Source organism: Lathyrus oleraceus, chromosome 6 (assembly GCF_024323335.1).
Source record: "Lathyrus oleraceus cultivar Zhongwan6 chromosome 6, CAAS_Psat_ZW6_1.0, whole genome shotgun sequence".
NCBI lineage: Eukaryota > Viridiplantae > Streptophyta > Magnoliopsida > Fabales > Fabaceae > Lathyrus > Lathyrus oleraceus.
In genome coordinates this window covers 451,758,383-451,764,764 of record NC_066584.1, presented here as the reverse complement: position 1 = coordinate 451,764,764, position 6,382 = coordinate 451,758,383, and the positions used below count along the sequence as shown (strand labels likewise).

General features: G+C 40.0%; 1 pseudogene; it reads left to right on the top strand.

Annotated features, from left to right (window-relative positions):
* The first annotated feature begins 6,017 nt into the window (after positions 1-6,017).
* LOC127099104 (uncharacterized) lies at positions 6,018-6,117 on the top strand (annotated as a pseudogene).
* Positions 6,118-6,382: the final 265 nt, after the last annotated feature.

The following is a 6,382-nucleotide window of genomic DNA, read 5'->3' as shown; positions in this document are numbered from 1 at the left end:
GCAAGAGAGATATGGTCAACATAGTGCTCATAGTTGTCACAAATCTCATAATCCTGGATGGATTCAGTGGATCCAGCCGGAGTTGGGGTTTCATTCAGGTTATAGAGCCAGTTCCTTTGATTATGAACACTAGTTCTAGGATCGGGCATGGTGAATAGGCAGAGAACCTGGTTATCAATAATAAGCTCGAACTCATCAGACCCTATGTTTGCTATAAACATAGTGTTGAAGAGGAAGGGTATACTCATAGTAGTAATGCCACAAAAAGGGTTAAGGTCAAGCATAGGCTGACGTAGTCCAATAGCGTTACCTATCATAGTGATCAAACCGCCTATTCTAATGGGTGCTCGCTCATCCTGGATAAGGTGGTCCAAATTAGCTAACATAAAAGTAGCACCGTTTACTGGACGGTTCTGGGAAGCACAAAATATGATGAAGAGTTCATCATGTGAAACTGAAGTACTATTTGGCTTCTTCCCAAATAAAGTGTGGGTCAGGATCTTATGCAAATAGCGAAAAGCCGGGTTATGTATGTTTCCAGAGAGAAACTCATGTTCTTCGGGCTCATCATTTCCAGTCAGCTTACCCCAAAAGTGTTCAAGCTCTCTATATTCAAAAAGTTCTTCCTGGCTTACAGTGAATGTATCAAAGGAGGTAGGAAAACCCAAAAGGTTGGTGAAGTCTCTAATATTAAATTGGTACTCCATATTGAACATTCTGAACTGGATAAAACCTCTGCTAATTCCTTTTCCATGGCTAGGTAGATAGATTAATGAACTAAGGAATTCTAGTGTGAGTCTCCGGTAGGTGGTGAAATGTCTCAGGATAGGGGAGGTCTCCCATCCTATCTGATTCAGCAAAAACAGGACACTCTGTCTCAGTCCAAGGGCAGTCATAGCCCAATCATCAGCATATAAACTAGGTAGCATCTCTCTAGCGGCTAGTTCTTCAAACTTTCGTTTCTGAGCCATTCCTCTGAACTTGATACCCATACGATCAAAATGTCCCATCTGGTTAGTGTTAACTAGAGAAAAGAAACATGAGTTTAAGTCAGGATTTGGCCAAATGCCGAAAGAAGAAAAGAATTATTATTATTATATATAGATATATTTTTTTTCTTTTTGAATAAATCAATAATGAATACTAAATAGAAATTAAAAGAATAATTAAGAGAAAAATAGAGAAATGATGATAATAATAGAATAATAAAATAACAGATTAATTTGTGGGTTGTCTCCCACTAAGCGCTTTGTTTAAATGTCGCAAGCTCGACAAAGAAACTGTTAAATATAGTCTATGAGTCCTGGGGGCGTTTCGTCTAAGTGTAGAATTTGCGAATCCTCGTTGGTTTCCGCATAGTGATAATGTTTCAGACGTTGCCCGTTTACGGTGAACGGTTCTGTAGATTGTCCTTTTATTTCTACCGCTCCACTGGGAAAGATTTTAGTGATATGAAAAGGTCCTGACCATCTGGATCGTAGTTTTCCCGGGAATAACTTTAGTCTAGAGTTAAATAAAAGTACTGCGTCGCCTTGCTTGAAGACTTTCCTTGATATACGCTTGTCATGCCATTGTTTTGTTCTTTCTTTATAGATTTTGGCATTTTCATAGGCGTCTCTTCTGAGTTCCTCTAATTCGTTTATGTCAAGGATTCTCTTTTCACCGGCGGCTTTATAATTCAAATTTAAATTTCTAATAGCCCAATAGGCTTTATGTTCTAATTCTACCGGGAGGTGACAGGATTTTCCATAAATGAGCTTAAATGGGGTCGTCCCTATGGGAGTTTTATAAGCAGTTCGGTATGCCCATAAAGCTTCTGGTAATTTCAATGACCAATCTTTCCTTGAAGTGGCGACCGTTTTTTCAAGTATTTGCTTGATTTCTCTGTTAGATACTTCCACTTGTCCACTAGTTTGAGGGTGGTAAGGTGTTGCTATCCTATGTCTCACTCCATATTTAAGTAGTAGTTTTTCGAGTACCTTGGATATAAAGTGTGATCCACCATCACTGACTACTATTCTTGGGATGCCAAATCTCGGAAATATTATATTTTTAAAGAGTCTAGTTACTACTCGGGTGTCATTTGTTGGAGAAGCTATAGCTTCGATCCATTTTGATACGTAGTCAACTGCCACGAGTATGTATTTGTTACCGAAAGAGGATGGAAAGGGTCCCATGAAGTCTATCCCCCACACGTCAAAAATCTCTACTTCCAAAATACCTTTTTGTGGCATCTCGTCACGTCTAGATATGTTTCCCGTGCGTTGACATCTGTCACACTCCTTAATAGCCGCATGTACGTCCTTCCATATAGTTGGCCAATAAAAGCCAGCTTGTAGGATTTTAGAGCAGGTCTTGGATGTACTTGTGTGTCCACCATAAGGCGCAGAGTGACAGTGTTGGATTATATTTTCTACCTCTTCTTCGGGTATACATCGACGGAAAATACCATCGGGGCCTCTTTTGAAAAGTAAGGGATCATCCCAGTAATAGTGTTTTGTGTCGTGGAAGAATCGTTTCTTCTGCTGGTAAGATAAAGTAGGTGGAACTATTCCGGCAGCTAAATAATTGACTAGATCAGCGTACCATGGTATGACAGATATAGCTAAGGTGGTTTCTACTTGCATGTCGGAGTTGTTCTCTTCCAAAGTAGCTATGAGTTTATCATACGAGAAATCATCATTAATGGATGTTCTTTCTGGTTCAAGGTTCTCAAGTCTAGAGAGGTGGTCTGCTACTACGTTTTCAGTTCCTTTCTTGTCCTTGATTTCTAAGTCGAATTCTTGTAGTAACAAGATCCATCTTAGGAGTCTAGGTTTAGCATCCTTTTTTGTTAAAAGGTACCTGATAGCAGCGTGATCAGTGTAAACTATTATTTTGGCTCCTACCAAGTAAGAACGAAATTTATCTAGCGCAAATACCACTGCTAGGAGTTCTTTCTCGGTTGTGGCATAATTCATCTGCGCTTCATCCAGGGTTCTGCTAGCGTAATATATAACGTGAAGCTTTTTATCCTTTCTTTGTCCTAAAACAGCACCTACAGCATAATCACTGGCATCGCACATTATTTCGAATGGTTCATTCCAGTCTGGTGTCTGCATAATGGGTGCGGAGATCAATGCTTGTTTAAGAGTTTGAAATGCTTTTAAACAGTTATCGTCGAATATGAATTCAGCATCTTTCATCAACAGTCCGGTTAAGGGTTTAGTTATCTTAGAGAAGTCTTTGATGAATCGTCGGTAAAAACCGGCGTGTCCTAGAAAGCTTCGTACTTCTCTCACGGTTCTTGGGGGTTGAAGATTTTCGATTACCTCTATTTTGGCTTTGTCTACTTCAATTCCTCTGTTCGAGATGATGTGTCCTAAAACAATTCCTTCTTGTACCATAAAGTGGCACTTTTCCCAATTAAGTACTAAGTTTACTTTTACACATCGCTCCAGAACTCTTTCCAGGTTTTCAAGGCATTCTTCGAAACTTTGTCCGTATACAGAAAAGTCATCCATAAATACTTCCATGATGTTTTCGAGAAAGTCGGCGAATATTGCCATCATGCATCTTTGAAAAGTTGCAGGGGCATTACACAGACCAAACGGCATTCGTCTATACGCGAAGGTACCAAAAGGGCATGTGAATGTTGTCTTTTCTTGGTCATCAGGGTGAATTGGTATTTGAAAGAAGCCTGAATAACCGTCTAAATAACAGAAATGTGAATGTTTAGCTAATCGTTCTAGCATTTGGTCAATGAATGATCTTTTCGGGTTGCTTTGTTTAGTTTCCTATAGTCAATGCACATTCTCCATCCCGATTCGATTCGTTTAGTTATAGTTTCTCCTTTTTCGTTTTCAATAACGGTTATGCCTCCTTTCTTGGGTACAACGTGTACAGGACTAACCCATTTGCTGTCAGATATAGGATATATAATACCTGCTTCTAATAACTTGGTTATTTCTTTCTTTACTACCTCACTTAGGATCGGATTTAGTCTTCTCTGGTGTTCCCTAGAGGTTTTACAGTCTTCTTCTAACATGATGCGGTGCATACAAATAGAAGGGCTTATTCCTTTAAGATCGGTGATGTGGTATCCTAGTGCAGTTGGATATTTTCTTAAGATATGTAGGAGTTTTTCTGTTTCGAGTCTTCCTAGATCTGCATTAACTATCACAGGTCGTTCAAGTTCTAAGTCTAGGAATTCATATCTCAGATTTTTGGGAAGTGTTTTCAAATCAGGGGTTTGTTTGTTAAGACACTGCGTAGGATCTGGTGTTATTGCTAGGCATTGTTTAGATTTGTCCTCTAAAAGATAGTCTGATGGTTTGTCTTCTCCTGACTCTGCTTCTTTTATGCATTCATCGATGATATCCATGAAGTAACATGTATCTTCTATTGCAGGTGCTTTCAAGAATTGGGAAAGAATGAATTCAATTTTTTCTTCACCTACTTCGAAGGTGAGTCGTCCTCGTTTTACGTCTATGATTGCACCGGCAGTTGCTAAGAATGGTCTTCCTAGTATAATAGGTGTCGTATCATCTTCTCTAATGTCCATAATTGTGAAGTCAGTGGGAATGTAAAACTGACCTATGCGTACGGGAACGTTTTCAAGGATTCCTACAGGATATTTGATGGAACGATCTGCTAATTGCACAGACATTTTGGTCGGTCTTAATTCTCCCATCTCCAGTTTCTTACATATGGATAAGGGCATAACGCTAATTCCGGCTCCTAAATCGCATAAGGCTTTGTCGATGACAAATTTTCCTATGTGACAGGGTATAGAGAAGCTACCCGGATCCTTGAGTTTAGGGGGCATGTTTTGGATTATAGCGCTACATTCGGCAGGGAGTGTAACGGTTTCGCTATCCTCAAGTTTCCTCTTATTAGAAAGAATTTCTTTTAAGAATTTAGCATATGAGGGCATCTGCGTAATAGCTTCGGTAAACGGAATTGTAACGTTTAATTGTTTAAGGAGATCAACAAATTTTCTAAATTGGCCTACATCTTTGGTTTTAACAAGCCTTTGAGGGTAAGGTATAGGTGGTTTGTAAGGTGGTGGAGGTACATAAGGTTCCTTCTTTTCTAGGGTTTCCTTATTACTCTCTTCCTTTTCCTTAGGTTCACTTTCCTCAGTGGATTTCTCAGGGTTTTGGTTTTCTATCCTTGGGTCAGACGGTCCTTCCACTTCCGCTCCACTTCCCAATATAATTGCATGAGCTTGGCTTCTCGGATTGGGTTGGGGCTGTCCAGGGAATGTACCAGTTGGTGCAGCGGTAGGTGCTTGTTGTTGAGCTACTTGAGATATTTGCGTTTCCAGCATTTTGTTATGGGTAGCCAAGGCATCTACTTTGCTTGCTAATTGTTTAAGTTGTTCGCCAGTGTGTATGTTCTGGTTTAAGAAATCTTTATTGGTTTGTTGTTGGGAAGCTATAAAGTTTTCCATCATGATTTCCAAGTTGGATTTTCTAGGGGTATTATTGTTAGGATTCGGTTTCTGATATCCTGGAGGTATAGATGGGGCTTGATTTGGAGACTGTCCAGGTGCGTATAAAGCATTATTACTCTTATATGAGAAGTTTGGATGGTTCTTCGAATTTGGATTATAGGTATTCGAATAGGGGCTTCCTTGAGCATAGTTTACTTGCTCTGTTTGGATTCCAGTCAAGAGTTGACATTCCGCAGGAGTGTGGCCTTGGATTCCACAGACCTCGCAATTCTGAGTTATAGCAACCACGGCTGCTGGAGGCGATACGTTTAAACTTTCAATCTTCTGGACCAAAGCATCCACTTTTGCATTGACGTGATCAAGGTTACTTATCTCGTACATGCCAGTTTTCGGTTGAGGTTTTTCCACTGTTGTTCGTTCGGTTCCCCACTGATAGTGGTTTTGGGCCATGCTCTCGATAAGCTGGTAAGCATCAGCATAAGGTTTGTTCATTAGTGCACCACCTGCAGCGGCGTCTATTGTTAACCTTGTATTGTATAAGAGACCATTATAAAATGTGTGAATTACTAACCAGTCTTCCAAACCATGGTGTGGGCAAAGTCTCATCATGTCTTTGTATCTTTCCCATGCTTCGAAAAGAGACTCGTTGTCTTTCTGTTTAAATCCGTTTATCTGGGCTCTTAACATAGCTGTTTTGCTTGGTGGAAAATATCGGGCAAGAAAAACTTTCTTCAACTCGTTCCATGTGGTGACTGAGTTGGAAGGAAGAGATTGAAGCCATCTTCTAGCGCTATCTCTTAATGAGAAAGGAAAAAGACGAAGTCGAATTGCCTCTGAAGTGACACCATTAGCTTTAACAGTATCAGCGTATTGGACAAATACGGATAAATGAAGGTTTGGATCTTCGGTAAGATTTCCAGAGAATTGGTTCTGTTGCACAGCCTG